The 17,959-nt window shown below is 44.1% G+C and overlaps 2 non-coding genes across 2 annotated transcripts; both read left to right on the forward strand.

The window, feature by feature from the left end:
- The first annotated feature begins 14,225 nt into the window (after window positions 1-14,225).
- On the forward strand, window positions 14,226-14,307 carry trnal-aag (transfer RNA leucine (anticodon AAG)). Its single transcript has one exon. It is a non-coding gene; the product is annotated as a tRNA-Leu (tRNA).
- Window positions 14,308-16,231: 1,924 nt separating this feature from the next.
- On the forward strand, window positions 16,232-16,313 carry trnal-aag (transfer RNA leucine (anticodon AAG)). The gene has a single exon. It is a non-coding gene; the product is annotated as a tRNA-Leu (tRNA).
- Window positions 16,314-17,959: the final 1,646 nt, after the last annotated feature.

Consider the following 17,959-nt stretch of genomic DNA (forward strand, 5'->3'; position numbering starts at 1 on the left):
GGGGGATGGGGTACAGAGTGGAGCTATAGTAGGGGATGATTTACAGCCAAATACAGAGGGAAAAACAAGTCAGCTGGGAAGGCAAAGCAAATATGTGAAGGCAAAAGAGAATATGGCAGGGCTGGAAGGCATTTATTTTAATGCAAGGAGTCTTGCAAATAAGGTGGATGAACTGAAGTTGTTGTTGAACACATGGGAGTACGATATTGTTGCTATCACGGAGACATGGTTGAGGGAGGGTCAGGACTGGCAGCTCAATATTCCGGGGTATAGAATCTTCAGGCGAGACAGAGGGGGGTGTAAAAGGGGAGGGGGTGTTGCAATATTAATTAAGGAGTCAATTACTGCTGTAAGGAGGGATGATATATTAGCGGGTTCCTCTAATGAGGCCATATGGGTAGAACTTAAAAACAAAAAGGGGGCAAGCACTTTGCTGGGAGTGTACTATAGGCCCCCAAACAGTCAGGGGGAGATAGAGGAACAGATATGTAGGCAAATCTCAGAAAAGTGCGAAAATAATAGGGTAATAATAGTGGGGGATTTCAACTTCCCCAATATAAATTGGGATAGTCAGAGTGTGAAAGGCTTAGAGGGTGCAGAATTCTTAAAGTGCATCCAGGAGAGCTTTTTGAGCCAACATGTAGAAAGTCCTACAAGAGAGGGGGCGGTACTGGACCTAATTCTGGGGAATGTAGCCGGGCAAGTGGTGGAAGTGTCAGTAGGAGAGCATTTTGGCGACAGTGACCACAATTCGGTGAGATTTAAGGTGGTCATGGAAAAAGACAAAGACGGCCCGGAAATAAGGGTTCTAAATTGGGGGAAGGCCGATTTTAATATGATAAGGCAGGATCTGGCCAAATTGGACTGGGAGCAGCTACTTATAGGAAAATCCGCATCAAAACAGTGGGAGACTTTCAGAAGGGAAATAGAGAGAGTACAACGCCAACATGTTCCTGTAAAGGTCAAGGGTGGGACCAACAAGCAAAGGGAACCTTGGATGACAAGGGATATACAAAAATGCATTAGAAATAAAAGGGGGGCTTTTGGCAGTTACAAAAGACTAAAGACGGAAGAAGCCCTAGAGGAGTATAAAAAATGCAGGGGCATACTCAAAAAAGAAATTAGGAGGGCGAGGAGGGGCCATGAAATAACACTGGCGAGCAAAATAAAGGAAAATCCTAAGATGTTTTATAAGTATATTAAGGGCAAGAGGATAACCAGGGAAAGGGTAGGGCCCATTAGGGACCAAAGTGGCAATCTGTGTGTAGAGCCAGATGATGTAGGCGGGGTTTTAAATGAATTTTTTGCATCTGTGTTCACTATGGAGAAAGACGATGCAGACATAGAAATCGGGCAAGGGGGCTGTGACATACTTGAACATATTAGCATCGAGAGGGAGGAGGTGCTAGCGGTTTTAGCAGGCCAAAAAGTGGATAAATCCCCAGGCCCAGACGAGATGTATCCCAGGCTGCTGTGGGAGGCAAAGGAGGAGATTGCAGGGGCTCTGACACAAATTTTCAGAACCTCTCTGGCCACAGGGGATGTACCAGAGGACTGGAGAACAGCTAACGTAGTACCATTATTCAAGAAGGGTAGCAGGGATAAACCAGGGAATTACAGGCCAGTGAGCCTAACATCTGTGGTAGGGAAATTATTGGAAAAAATTCTGAGGGACAAAATTAGTCTCCACTTGGAGAGGCAAGGATTAATCGGGGATAGTCAGCATAGCTTTGTCAAGGGTAAATCATGTCTGACAAATCTGATTGAATTTTTCGAGGGGGTGACTAGGGGGGTGGATGAGGGAAATGCTGTGGATGTGGTTTACATGGACTTCAGTAAAGCTTTTGACAAAGTCCCGCATAGGAGACTGGTCAAGAAGGTAAGAGCCCATGGGATCCAGGGTGCCTTGGCGCATTGGATCCTAAACTGGCTGAGTGGCAGGAGGCAGAGGGTGATGGTCGAAGGTTGCTTTTGTGACTGGAAGCCGGTGTCCAGTGGGGTACCTCAGGGATCGGTGCTGGGTCCCTTGTTGTTTGTGATCTACATAAATGATTTGGATGAGAATGTAAAAGGTATGATCAGTAAGTTCGCAGATGACACGAAAATTGGTGGGGTGGTAAATTGTGAGGAGGAAAGCCTCAGGCTACAGGACGATATAAACGGGTTGGTCAGATGGGCGGAAAAGTGGCAAATGGAATTTAACCCTGAAAAGTGCGAGGTGATGCATTTTGGACGGACAAATAAGGCAAGGGAATACACAATGAGTGGTAGGACCCTAGGAAGTACAGAGGGTCAGAGGGACCTTGGTGTACATGTACATATATCCCTGAAGGCAGCGGAACAGGTAGATAAGGTGGTTAAAAAGGCATATGGGATACTTGCCTTCATTAGCCGAGGCATAGAATATAAGAGCAGGGAGGTTATGATGGAACTGTACAAAACGCTGGTGAGGCCACAGCTGGAGTACTGTGTGCAGTTCTGGTCGCCTCACTATAGGAAGGATGTGATTGCTTTGGAGAGGGTGCAGAGAAGATTCACCAGGATGTTACCTGGGATGGAGCGCCTCAGCTATGAAGAGAGGCTGGACAGGCTGGGGTTGTTTTCCTTGGAGCAAAGAAGGCTGAGGGGGGACCTGATTGAGGTGTACAAAATGATGAGGGGCATAGATAGGGTAGACAAAGAGGAACTTTTCCCCTTAGTAGGGGGGTCAATAACAAGGGGGCATAGATTCAGGGTAAGGGGCAGGAGATTTAGAGGGGATTTGAGGAGGAACTTTTTCACCCAGAGGGTGGTTGGAATGTGGAACTCAATGCCTGAAAGGGTGGTAGAGGCAGGAACCCTCACAACATTCAAGAAGCATTTGGATGAGCACTTGAAATGCCATTGCATACAAGGCTATGGACCAAATGCTGGAAAATGGGATTAGACTGGACAGGGATGGATGGGCGGCGCAGACACGATGGGCCGAAGGGCCTCTTTCTGTGCTGTAAAACTCTATGACTCTATGACTCTATGACTCTATGTTCTGGCGTGGGTGGAGAATTGGCTCTCTAACAGAAAGCAGAGATTTGGGATGAATGGTTCATTCTCAGACTGGCAATCAGTAACTAATGGTGTTCCGCAGGGGTCAGTGCTGGGTCCCCAACTCTTTACAATCTATATTAATGATTTGGAGGAGGGGACCGAGTGTAACATATCCAAGTTAGCAGATGATACTAAGATGGGAGTTAAAGTAGTGAGTGAGGAGGACATAAAAAACCTGCAAAGTGACATAGACAGGCTAAGTAAGTGGGCAGAGATTTGGTAGATGGAATACAATACTGGAAAGTGTTAGGTTATGCACTTTGGCAGGAAAATTCATAGAGCAAGTTATTATCTTAATGGCAAGAACCTGGAAAGTACTGTAGTACAAAGGGATCTGGGGGTCCTGGTGCACGAAACTGAAAAGGTTAGTATGCAGGTGCAGCAAGTGATCAGAAAGGCGAATGGAATGTTGGCTTTTATTGCTAGGGGGAAAGAATATAAAAACAGGGAGGTATTGCTGCAGTTATACAAGGTTTTGGTGAGACCGCACCTGGAATACTGCATAGAGTTTTGGTGTCCATACTTAAGAAAAGACATACTTGCTCTCGAGTCAGTACAAAAAAGGTTCACTCGTTTAATCCCGGGGATGAGGGGGTGGTCATATGAGAAGAGGTTGAGTAGATTGGGACTCTACTCAGTGGAGTTCAGAAGAATGAGAGGCGATCTTATTGAAACATATAAGATTGTGAAGGGGCTTGATCAGGTGGATGCGGTAAGGATGTTCCCAATGATGGGTGAAGCTAGAACTAGGGGGCATAATCTTAAAATAAGGGGCTGCTCTTTCAAAACTGAGATGAGGAGAAACTTCTTCACTTAGAGGGTGGTAGGTTTGTGGAATTTGCTGCCCCAGAAAGCTGTGGAAGCTGCATCATTAAATAAATTTTAAACAGAAATAGACAGTTTCCTAGAAGTAAAGGGAATTAAGGGTTACAGGGAGCGGGCAGAAAATTGGACATGAGTGTAGGTTCGGAATGGTCATGGCCCTGTGGGTAGTGGAGCGGGCCCAGGGGCCATGTAGCCTGGTTCTGCTCCTACTTCTTGTGTCCTAATTCTGTGTTAGATTTCAGAAGATGGTTTTATTCCTGTTCCTGGCTGGGGTGGAGATCGCCTTTACAGAAGGTAAATACTGTAGAAAATATAGGGACAGCGTGATCACCTAGATGGGTCGGAGAGGAATTTCCCAGATTTTTTCTCCCAAATTGGCCATTGGGTTTTTTAACTGATTTTTCACCTCTCCCGGGAGATCACATGGGTTCGGGTGGGATGGAGAGTGATAAAAGATTTGAGGTTAGGATCAGATCAGCCATGATCTTGTTGAGTGGTGGAGCAGGCTCGAGGGGCCGATTGGCCTACTCCTGCTCCTGTTTCTTATGTTTCATGTTTCTTATGTTCTTATGTTCTTTCGCATCAGTTAGGATCTTTGGCAGTCGCCCAGGTGTGACGTCTTCATCCTTTTTGTCAGCCACAGTCAGTGCCTGTATGGAATGCCAATCCAGTTGTATTTTCCGGATCCATTCACGTCCCAGTAATGGTGGTCCTCCATCTTGCAATACATACAGGTCTAGTTTTGGTGTTTCCTTACCGTTATATATAACGGTCACCCTTATTTTTCCTTTGGGGTAGACTTTTTGCCCCGTGTACGTCTTCAAAATAATTTTTGTGTCTCTCAAGGGTATGTGTGAGAATAGCATCTCATAGTCCCGTCGGTTTATGACTGCTAGGGCTGATCCTGTGTCCAATTCCATCTTTACCTGGACTCCTGCTATCTTGAGAGTGTCCCAAATGGTTTGGTGATCCTCCATTGTGATCATATTATGTAGTTTCAGCCAACTCAGTTCCCTGCTTTCGGAGTCATTATCACTCTTTTGTTCATCTGAACTATTCTCCGTCATCTTATGTGCCTTCTTGTACTTTCCTTTGGTAGGTTTCTTATTGTTGGTTTTCTTTCCCAACCTGCAGACTCGTGCTATCTGTCCTACTTTTCCACACTGTCTGCAAACTTTGTCTTTGAACCAGCAATCATTCTGGTCCTGTGTTGTTCTGCCGCAGCGATAGCACTTCTCTGTTCCATATGACATTTCATTTGTGCCATATTCTTGTGGTCTCTGTTGTATCTCTGCAGCGCCTCGTGCTGCTGCTTCATATGATACCACAATGCTGAAAGCCTTTTCCAGCATAAGGTCCTTTTCAGATAAAAGCTGTTTCTGGGTTCCTGCACTTTGAAGCCCACACACAAACTTGTCCCTTAAGGTATCTGCCAGTCCCGACCCAAACTGGCAGTGTTTCGATAGTTTGCGCAGTTCTGTTAAATAATCAGCATTGCTTTCATCCTTATGCTGGTTCCGTTTGTGAAACTTGAATCTTTCTGCTATCAGCAGCGGTGTGGGGTTTAAATGTTCCTGTAGTATCGTTACTATGTCTTCAAAACTCTTTTCCATTGGCTTCGTTGGGGTTACTAGATTTCGTAATAAACCATACGTCTTTGCACCCATTAAATTTAACAATACCGATGCTTTCTTGTCATCTGCCACCTCATTTGCCTTGCAGTACACCTCTATTCGTTCGACATATGTAGTCCAATCTTCGACTTCATTGTCAAATGCGGTGATACTGCCACTCTTCGGCATTTCATGTGTGGTTTTAAATGGCATCTCCCAATGGCTTAAAATGGCGCCTCCCGCACTTTCCTTCCTCCCCCGCTGCTGCCAACGCCGCTCCCGGCGGTTCTCGTGGCAATGGCGGCGCCCTGTAGGTTTCGCGCGCTTCTCCTGCACTGCTGCCAATGCCGCTCTCGGTGGTCCTCGTGGCAATGGCAGTGCCTCAGGGGTTTCATCGCATCTCTCTCTCCCTCTCTTCGACGCTGCTCGGCCCCTGAACACCGGCTGCGCCCTCTGCGCTCTGCCCTCTCTCCCCCGTCGACGCTGCTTGGCCCTTTGCTGTGCCGCTCGGTCGGGCTCTAGCCCGCCGCTGTCCAGGAAGGGTCTGCGCACTACCTGTTGCTAGCCCATTTCGCTGGACCACCTCGATTGGAAAGCCAAGCCTGGCTCTCGACAGCCTCCCCCGCAATTCTCGAGTCTCTGCTGGATGACTGGGCGGTTGCCCGTGGTCGACGCCCGAGTCTCTGGCCTTGACGTCCAATCCACTGATCTCCAGCAACGAATCCCCGGGAGATGATGCAGAGTTGCAGGTAGTTTCGAACTTGCCTTGTCGCCAATGTTGTGCCTGTGTATAATAAGACACAGGCTGCAGGAGAATGGTATAACAGGTGTTTACTCAACATGGCTCACAGTGGAACTGATCTGTACAGATTACTACTCAGTGCTATACACAGGTGTGGTCACTGCCGGTACTGCAGTATACATCAGCTGTAAAAGATAGTTCCCCTCTTAAAGGTATATACATTACAAAATGGATTATCACTGTGCAATATAATGGTACTTTGCAATGGAATAGCACTTTACAATATAATGGTCCTTTGCAATGGAAGATCACTTGGCAATATAATGGTCCTTTGCAATGGAATAGCAATATGCAACAAAATAGTGCTTTGCAATGGAATAGCATTTAGCAATGTCATGGTCTTTTGCAATGGGATATCACTTTCCAATATACTAGTCATTTGCATTGGAATATCATTTGCAATATAATAGTCCTTTGCAATGGAATATGACTTGGCAATATAATGGTCCTTTGCAATGGAATAGCAATTTGCAACAAAATACTGCTTTGCAATGGAATAGCAATTTGCAATGTCATGGTCTTTTGCAATGGAATACTACTTTGCAATACACTAGTCATTTGCAATGGAATATCACTTTGCAATATAATGGTCCTTTGTAATGGAATATCTCGTGGCAATATAATGGTCCTTTGCAATGGAATATCACTTTGCAATGGAATATCAGTTTTCAATAAAATGGACCCTTGCAATGGAAAATTACTTTGCAATGTAATTGTCCTTTTCAATGGAATAGCACTTAGCAATATAATCGTCCTCTGCAATGGAATATCACTTTGTAATATAATAGTCAATTGCAAGGGAATAGCACTTTGCAATATGATGGTCCTTTTCAATGGAATATCACTGCAAAATTATAGTTATTTGCAATGGAATATCACGTTGCAATATTGCGATGAAATAACTGTTCTGATATTTGTACTTGTACTTGTAATGTCTGGAATGTTCCACCGGGGGGGAACCACTAATGCTCCTCCCTGGCCCCGCCCCTCTTCTGGTATGTTCTACAAGGGCTCGGTCGATGATGAACTCTGCTAACTCTGCCATGATTCTTACTTAATAAAAGGCTTCAGTCTTAAGCTTTAACTTCACGGATTCGGGCAGTTATTTGGCACATCAATTTTATTAAGTAACAACTTTTGGAAGATGGATCGATTTTTGAAACCAGAGCGTCTGGATATCGATCCCCATTCGGCAGATGCGTCGAAGAAATTTACGCATTGGCTCCGATGTTTTGAACACTTCATCGCATCATCGACCGATCCGACGGTTAACAAGTTGGGTCTTCTAACCAACTTGGTAAGTCATCAAACTTACTCTATAATTGAAGATATTACTACATATGCAGAGGCCCTAGCAGCTCTTAAAGCCCAGTACTTTAAGTCGGTTAATGAAGTATACGCCAGGTATCTCCTGTCTACTCGCAGGCAATTACCCGAGGAATTTCTGGACGATTTCCTGCAGGACCTTAAAGCTTTGGCTAAGGGTTGCAACTACAAGGCTGTCTCTGCCATAGTGTATCAGGAAGAAGCCATCCACGATTCTTTCATATCTGGCCTCCAATCTAATTACATTAGACAGAGACTCCTCGAGAATGACTCGTTTGTTTTAAAAACGTTCGTCGCTGCTGCTCGATCATTAGATGTAGGCCAGAAGAATTCAGAAGTGTATGCATCAGCCCATGCATCTCTCTCAGTCTCGTGTGTTCTGAGTATGGAGGCATCCATAACACCAATGGAACCCCCACTTAATCCTATTGTTGCGGCTGTGTCCCATGGGTCTAAGTGTTATTTTTTTGGCCAATCTAAACACCCCAGGCAAAGTTGCCCAGCCAGAGAGGCTACCTGTTTTAAATGTAAGAAACGGGGACATTTTAGTAAAGTGTGTAAGGGTAATCCTGTACCCGATGTCTTCTCTGCTGCCGCCTATCATTTTACTCTAGCCTCGGCAATGGTTGACCAGACCATACCATGTTCCTTGTCAAAATCTATGATGGACATTAAGATTAATGGTCGTCCTACTGGGTGTTTGATAGACTGTGGCAGTACTGAAAGTTTTATACACCCCAACCTTGTTAACTCCTGTTCATTGAAGGTGTATCCTACTCAGAGTGAAATTGTGATGGCGTCCAAATCCCTTACTTCGGAGGTAACTGGATATTGTAAAGTCACATTGACCATTAAGGATACGGAGTATAAGGACTTTAAACTCCTCATATTACCTCAGTTGTGTGTGAACTTAATATTAGGCTTGGACTTCCAGTGTCAGCATGAGAGCGTTACCCTTAAGTATGGTGGATCTCAGCCTCTGCTCACAGTCTGCAGCCTTTCTACTTTAAACGTAAGTCCGCCTTCTTTGTTTGCGAACCTTGCTCCTAATTGTAGACCTATAGCGACTAAGAGTCGATGGTATAGTTCAGAAGATAAAACATTTATAAAAGAGGAAGTGGAAAGGCTTCAACGGGAGGGAATCATCGACCACAGTGGTAGCCCATGGCATGCCCAGGTGGTGGTGGTTAAAACTAATGAGAAGAAAAGACTTGTGGTCGATTATAGCCAGACTATAAACTTGTATACCCAATTAGACGCCTATTCTTTGCCTCGTATTTCTGAGATGGTGAACCAGATAGCTCAGTACCGCATGTTCTCCGCCAGTGATTTAAAGTCTGCCTACAATCAACTCCCCATCAAAATAGAAGACCGACCTTATATGGCCTTCGAAGCTAATGGGCGCCTGTACCAATTCCATCGGGTGCCCTTTGGAGTGACGAATGGGGTATCCGTCTTCCAATGGGAGATGGATCGTATGGTGGATGAATACGCGTTGGAAGTAACATTCCCATACCTGGACAATGTTACCATCTGTGGGCATGACCAACGGGAGCATGACCAAAATCTGGCGAAGTTCCTAGAGACTGCAAAGAGGTTAAACCTGACCTACAACGAAAACAAGTGTACCTTCAATACTACACGTTTGTGTATTCTTGGTTGCATTGTGGAGAATGGGGTAATCGGGCCAGACCCTGAAAGATTACGCCCACTTAAGGAATTACCTTTACCTCACACTGTAAAAGCTTTAAGAAGGTGTCTGGGATTATTCTCGTAATATGCCCAGTGGGTGGCTAGCTACTCAGATAAAGTCCGACCTCTTATTAAGTCGATGTCTTTTCCGCTATCGGCGGAAGCTCAGGAGGCTTTCCTTAATATCAAACGGGACATTGAGAAGGCAGTGGTATGTGCCATGGATGAGAAGATCCCATTTCAAGTGGAAAGTGATGCATCTGATTTTGCGTTGGCAGCAACTCTTAACCAAGCTGGTAGACCAGTAGCTTTCTTCTCTCATACATTGCAAGGACCAGAAGTTCGACATTCTTCAGTGGAAAAGGAGGCACAGGCAATTATTGAAGCAGTCAGGTATTGGAGACATTATCTCGCTGGACAACGTTTTACGCTCATTACTGACCAGCGATCTGTGGCCTTTATGTTCAACACTAAGCAGAGAGGCAAGATCAAAAATGATAAGATTTTAAGATGGCGAATAGAACTGTCAACATATAACTATGATATTCAGTACAGGCCTGGAGTATTTAATGAGCCATCAGATGCTTTGTCATGAGGAGTATGTGCTAGTCTAGGTACAGATAAGCTTCAAAGTCTCCACGACGCACTCTGCCACCCTGGGGTTACCAGAATGAACCACTTCATTAAGTCCCACAATCTACCCTACTCTATTGCGGAGGTCCGGACAATGACCAGAACCTGTCATGTTTGTGCTGAATGCAAACCCCACTTCTATAAGCCGTCCGAGCCAGCTCATCTTATTAAAGCAACTCGACCATTTGAGCATTTGAGTCTCGATTTTAAAGGTCCCCTTCCATCGAGCGACCGTAATGTCTATTTTCTTAATATTATAGACGAGTACTCTCGGTTCCCTTTTGTTATCCCCTGTCCGGATGTGATTAGTGTTGTTGTAATTAAATGCCTCTGCCAACTGTTTTCCTTGTTCAGCATGCCTAACTATATACATAGTGATAGGGGTCCTTCCTTTATGAGCGAAGAATTATGACAGTTTTTGCTATCGAAGGGGATTGCAATGAGTAGAACTACCAGCTATAACCCTCGTGGTAATGGGCAGGTCGAGAAAGAAAATGCGACAGTGTGGAAGGCTATTTGTACTGTCTCTGAAATCACGAGGCCTGCCGACCTCTCGCTGGCAGGATGTCCTGCCAGACGTGCTGCATTCCATAAGGTCTCTTTTGTGTACAGCGACGAATGCCACCCCTCATGAAAGGATGTTTAGTTTTCCAAGAAAAGCTACTAATGGAGTATCGTTACCCACATGGTTGACGACCACGGGCCCTGTGTTGTTGCGCAGACATGTGAGAGGCCACAAGACTGATCCACTGGTGGAGGAAGTACAACTCCTCCATGCTAATCCCCAGTATGCGTATATTCAATATTCGGCTGGGCGAGAGGATACGGTCTATATTAAAGATCTTGCACCTGCTGGAGCTCGAAAAGAGTTCGACTCAGAGTAGAGTTTTCAATCGTGGTATTGGACCTTCAGAGATAAAAACCGTCAGTGTGGAAAATACTGATGATTCTGGGAATTTGAATGAACCGGAGTTAGTAATCCGGGAGGAGCCTCAGCAAGAGTTATGTCGTTCCCAGAGGATTATCAGACATCCTGACAGACTGAATCTATAGCAGGGGGTGAATGTGATGAAATAACTGTGTTCTGATATTTGTACTTGTACTTGTAATGTCTGGAATGTTCCACCGGGGGGAACCACTAATGCTCCTCCCTGGCCCCGCCCTTCTTCTGGTATGTTCTACCAAGGGCTCGGTCATGATGAACTCTGTTAACTCTGCGATGATTCTTACTTAATAAAAGGCTTCAGTCTTAAGCTTTAACTTCATGGATTCGGGCAGTTATTTGGCACATCAAATATAATGATCCTTTGCAATGGAATATCACTTTGCAATATGATGGTCCTTTGCAATGGAATATCACTTTGCAATATAATTGTCCTTTGCAATGGAACAGCACTTTGCAATACAAAACTCCTTTGAAATGAAATAGCACTTTGCAAAATAATGCACATTTGTAATGCAATATCATTTTGCAACATAATATTCCCTTGCAATGGAATATCACTTTGCAATATAATTGGCCTTTGTAATGGAATAGCACCTTGAAAAATATGCTCCTTTCCAATGGAATATCAGTTTGCAATATTGTAGCCCTTTGCAATGGTATAGCTCTTTGCAATTTAATAGTCCTTTCCAATGGAATATCATTTGAAATTCCATAGTCCTTTGCAAATATAATGTCCCTTTGCAATGGAATATCAATTTGCAATATAACAGTCCTTTGCAATGGAATATCACTTTGCAATATAATGGTCCTTTGCAATGGACTAGCACTACGAAATATAATAGTCATTTGCAATACAATAGCATTTTGCAATATAATATTCCTTTGCAATGGAATAGCAATTTGCATTATAATGGATCTTTGCCATGGAATATCACTTTGAAATAAAATGGTCCTTTGCAATGGAATAGCACTTTGCAGTATAATGCTCCTTTGCAATAGAATAGCTCTTTGCAATATAATGGTATTTTGCAATGGAATAGCACATTGCAATATAATAGTCCTTTGCAATGGGACTTCACCTTGCAACATAATGGGCCTTTGCAATGGAATAGAACCCTGCATATAATTGCCCTTTGCAATAGAATAGCACTTTGCAATATAATCTTCCTTTGCAATGGAATATCACTTTGCAATATAATGGTCCTTTGCAATAGAATATCACTTTGCAGTATAATGGCCATTTGCAATGGCATATCACTTTGCAATATAATTGTCCTTTCCAATAGAAAAGTGCTTTGCAATATAATGTTAGTTTGCAGTGGAATAACACATTGAAACAAAATGTTTTTTTGCAATGCAATATAATGCTCATTTGCTATAGAATATCATTTAGCAATATAATGGCGCCTTGCAATGGAAAAGCTCCTTGCAATATACTCGTTATATGCTATGGAATATCACTGTGCAATATAATGGTCCTTTGCAATGGAATAGCACTTTGCAATATAATGGTCCTTTGCAGTGGAATATCACGTGGCAATATAATGGTCCTTTTCAATGGAATATCACTTTGCAATGGAATATCAGTTTTCAATAAAATGGACCCTTGCAATGGAAAATTAATTTGCAATGTAATTGTCCTTTTCAATGTAATAGCACTTAGCAATATAATCGTCCTCTGCAATGGAATATCACTTTGCAATATAATATTCAATTGCAGGGGAATATCACTTTGCAATATAAGGGTTCTTTGCAATGAATTATCACTTTGCAATATAATGGTCCTTTGCAATGGAATAGCACTTTGCAATGTAATGGTCCTTTGCAATGGAATATCACTTGGCAATATAATAGTCAATTGCAAGGGAATGGTCCTTTGCAATGGAATAGCAATTTGCAATATCATGGCCTATTGCAATGGAATATCACTTTGCAATATGCTCGTCATTTGCAATGGAATATCTCTTTGCAATATAACAGTCCTTTGCAATGGAACAGCACATTGCAATACAAAACTCCTTTGAAATGAAATAGCACTTTGCAAAATAATGCATATTTGCAATGCAATATCACTTTGCAATATAATATTCCTTAGCAATGAAATATCACTTTGCAATATAATAGGCCTTTGTAATGTAACAGCGCCTTGCAAAAAGATGCTCCTTTCCAATGGAATATCACTTTGCAATATAATGGTCCTTTGCAATGTAAAATCACTTTGCAATATTATAGTCCTTTGCAATGGTATAGCTCTTTGCAATATAATGGTCCTTTCCAATGGAATATCATTTGCAATTCAGTAGTCCTTTGCAAAGTAATAGCAATTTGCAATATAATGTTCCTTTGCAATGGAATATCAATTTGCAATATAATGGTCCTTTGCAATGGAATAGCACTTTGCAATATAATGGTCCTTTACAATGGAATATCACTTGGCAATATAATGGTCCTTTGCAATGGAATAGCACTTTGCAATGGAATATCAGTTTGCAATAAAATGGAACCTTGCAATGGAAAATTATTTTGCAATGTAATTGCCCTTTTCAATGGAATAGCACTTAGCAATATAATCGTCCTCTGCAATAGGATGTCACTTTGCAATATAATAGTCAATTGCAAGGGAATATCACTTTGCAATACAAAGGTTTTTTCCAATGAATTATCACTTTGCAACATAATGGTCCTTTGCAATGCAATAGCACTTTGCAATATAATGGTCCTTTGCAATGGAATAGCACTTTGCAATATAATAGGTTTTTGCAATGGAATAGCACTTAGCAATGTGAGGGCCGTTCGATAGTTTTCAACACAGCCTGGATGCTGAAATGTGTCTCGCTAACACACAGCACTGTGGGGCATCGGAACCTGAGCACCAGCCGGGATCCCACACCAGCCGGCAGCAGAGTGGCGCAGCGGAAGCGTGCTGGGCCCATAACCCAGAGGTCGATGGATCGAAACCATCCTCTGCTAGTTGCGTTCTTATTTACACCAGCAATAAATTCCTCTATTGCTAGCCACAATCAAACGCATTTATTTTTATCACACTTTACTTACACCAACTTCCTGCTTGCAATACACAACAGGGATAAATTATGAATGAAATTTACAATGGGTGTGTTCCAGCAAACATCTATTTATTAGAGTTGCCCTGTGAAGACGTAGCTTCTTCTGATCTACTGGGTTGCATCAGAAGTGAGTTTGCAGTCCACGAATTTAATTTCCTCTTGTTTCCCCTGTTATTTGCAAGACCATGCCACATTTCATTCACCAGGTAATAGTTTCAAATTCCGCAACGTTTGCATGTGGTAGCGTGGCCGAGCGGTCTAAGGCGCTGGACTAAGGCTCCAGTCTCTTCGGGGGCGTGGGTTCGAATCCCACCGCTGCCAGATATTGCGACATTAATAAATTTCGTCGCTGCAGTAAACCGTGCAGGGATGCCGGTTTTGTGTCACCTTTTCATTCAGTTGCTATTGACAGGCAGATCTGATTCGCAGAGTTTCCTCTGGTCCGTACATTGGCCTGAGCCGCGCACCGAACACTACAAACACCGTCACCCAACCAACTGAAATCAGACCGTTCACTCACTCGTCTCCACACCTGCTGCCTCTCAGTTATTCAGGTATACACCATTTTTCTTTCTCCCATTTCTTGCAATCTATCGACCGCTGTCACTCTCGCACCCACCATCTCTCCGTCGCTTCCCCGTTCGCTCTTCCGAACTTGCCGGTTGAACAGCACCTCCCATTTGCTCCTGTGCTGCAATCCGATTAATTGAACACGAGTATCTTTTTTTCAATCTAACCAATCCAGACAGCGAAAGTTACATTCTGACATGGTTCAGAGAAGATGCATTCTGCAAAAGAAAAGGGTGGGGGAGGGGATCTGGACTCTGACTTCAGGATGAGAGTCAGATGTGTTTTTCATACCATCAGTCTGAGGAAGATGTGATCAGGAGGGCAAATTTTTTCTATTGTTCTCTCCTCTTATAGTTACGATAAATTTCAGGCTCAATGCGTCAGGTTTTTTTTATCACACTTTATGCTTTACTTACAGCAACTTCCTTCTTGCAATAAACACTAGAAACTGCAACACAACTTTCAAAACACTTTATTCGCACCAACATAAGCTGCAAATGCTGCAAACTTGCAGCAGCCTTGGCCTTCCCCTTTCTCTCAACGCATCCTGCAGCGCCGCGTCGCCAGCACCAGATGGTGCTCTTGGCCTTTACACAAACGGGAATACCATCACACAAAACGGAACACCGTTACACAACGCGGAGAACCTTAACACAACAGGAAACACATTATTCAATAGCGGACATCTTTACAAAGGACACAAAATCTCTAAACAACAGGGAGAATCTGTACACAACAGCGACCATCTTTACACAAGAGGGAACAATTTTATATAACAGGGAACATTTTTACACTGCAGGGAATTTCTTTACACAGCAGAACGCACTTTCATGCAAGTCTCTCTCTTCATCTCAGTCTCCGTTTCCCTGGCTGTCTACATCCCTCTCGGTTTCTCTCGCAGTCTCGGTTTTCCCTCAGTCTCTGTCTCTGCCTCGTGTTATTCGGAATGTCTGTCTGTCTCTTTCTCTTTGGTATCCGCAGTGTCTTTCTCTGTCCCTCCCTTTGTGTGGCCAGAAAGACCCTTGCCGGTTTTTTGTGTGTCATTTTTTGTCCGTCCCATTGTCGGTGGTGTAATACTGAGTGTCCTTGTGACATTGTGCAGCCAAGTTAGCCTGCAAACTCGGCTGCTGCGGGGTCCGGGTCTCTGGGCGGATTGAGGGCCGTTCGATAGTTTTCAACACAGCCTGGATGCTGAAATGTGTCTCGCTAACACACAGCACTGTGGGGCATCGGAACCTGAGCACCAGCCGGGATCCCACACCAGCCGGCAGCAGAGTGGCGCAGCGGAAGCGTGCTGGGCCCATAACCCAGAGGTCGATGGATCGAAACCATCCTCTGCTAGTTGCGTTCTTATTTACACCAGCAATAAATTCCTCTATTGCTAGCCACAATCAAACGCATTTATTTTTATCACACTTTACTTACACCAACTTCCTGCTTGCAATACACAACAGGGATAAATTATGAATGAAATTTACAATGGGTGTGTTCCAGCAAACATCTATTTATTAGAGTTGCCCTGTGAAGACGTAGCTTCTTCTGATCTACTGGGTTGCATCAGAAGTGAGTTTGCAGTCCACGAATTTAATTTCCTCTTGTTTCCCCTGTTATTTGCAAGACCATGCCACATTTCAATCACCAGGTAATAGTTTCAAATTCCACAACGTTTGGATGTGGTAGCGTGGCCGAGCGGTCTAAGGCGCTGGACTAAGGCTCCAGTCTTTTCGGGGGCGTGGGTTCGAATCCCACCGCTGCCAGATATTGCGACATTAATAAATTTCGTCGCTGCAGTAAACCGTGCAGGGAAGCCGGTTTTGTGTCACCTTTTCATTCAGTTGCTATTGACAGGCAGATCTGATTCGCAGAGTTTCCTCTGGTCCGTACATTGGCCTGAGCCGCGCACCGAACACTACAAACACCGTCACCCAACCAACTGAAATCAGACCGTTCACTCACTCGTCTCCACACCTGCTGCCTCTCAGTTATTCAGGTATACACCATTTTTCTTTCTCCCATTTCTTGCAATCTATCGACCGCTGTCACTCTCGCACCCACCATCTCTCCGTCGCTTCCCCGTTCGCTCTTCCGAACTTGCCGGTTGAACAGCACCTCCCATTTGCTCCTGTGCTGCAATCCGATTAATTGAACACGAGTATCTTTTTTTCAATCTAACCAATCCAGACAGCGAAAGTTACATTCTGACATGGTTCAGAGAAGATGCATTCTGCAAAAGAAAAGGGTGGGGGAGGGGATCTGGACTCTGACTTCAGGATGAGAGTCAGATGTGTTTTTCATACCATCAGTCTGAGGAAGATGTGATCAGGAGGGCAAATTTTTTCTATTGTTCTCTCCTCTTATAGTTACGATAAATTTCAGGCTCAGTGCGTCAGGTTTTTTTATCACACTTTATGCTTTACTTACAGCAACTTCCTTCTTGCAATAAACACTAGAAACTGCAACACAACTTTCAAAACACTTTATTCGCACCAACATAAGCTGCAAATGCTGCAAACTTGCAGCAGCCTTGGCCTTCCCCTTTCTCTCAACGCATCCTGCAGCGCCGCGTCGCCAGCACCAGATGGTGATCTTGGCCTTTACACAAACGTGAATACCATCACACAAAACGGAACACCGTTACACAACACGGAGAACCTTAACACAACAGGAAACACATTATTCAATAGCGGACATCTTTACAAAGGACACAAAATCTCTAAACAACAGGGAGAATCTGTACACAACAGCGACCATCTTTACACAAGAGGGAACAATTTTATATAACAGGGAACATTTTTACACTGCAGGGAATTTCTTTACACAGCAGAACGCACTTTCATGCAAGTCTCTCTCTTCATCTCAGTCTCCGTTTCCCTGGCTGTCTACATCCCTCTCGGTTTCTCTCGCAGTCTCGGTTTTCCCTCAGTCTCTGTCTCTGCCTCGTGTTATTCGGAATGTCTGTCTGTCTCTTTCTCTTTGGTATCCGCAGTGTCTTTCTCTGTCCCTCCCTTTGTGTGGCCAGAAAGACCCTTGCCGGTTTTTTGTGTGTCATTTTTTGTCCGTCCCATTGTCGGTGGTGTAATACTGAGTGTCCTTGTGACATTGTGCAGCCAAGTTAGCCTGCAAACTCGGCTGCTGCGGGGTCCGGGTCTCTGGGCGGATTGAGGGCCGTTCGATAGTTTTCAACACAGCCTGGATGCTGAAATGTGTCTCGCTAACACACAGCACTGTGGGGCATCGGAACCTGAGCACCAGCCGGGATCCCACACCAGCCGGCAGCAGAGTGGCGCAGCGGAAGCGTGCTGGGCCCATAACCCAGAGGTCGATGGATCGAAACCATCCTCTGCTAGTTGCGTTCTTATTTACACCAGCAATAAATTCCTCTATTGCTAGCCACAATCAAACG

The sequence above is a fragment of the Somniosus microcephalus genome, unplaced genomic scaffold, assembly GCF_052327205.1.
Source record: "Somniosus microcephalus isolate GS21.2 unplaced genomic scaffold, FLI_Smic_1.0 unresolved_chr3, whole genome shotgun sequence".
Taxonomy (NCBI): domain Eukaryota; kingdom Metazoa; phylum Chordata; class Chondrichthyes; order Squaliformes; family Somniosidae; genus Somniosus; species Somniosus microcephalus.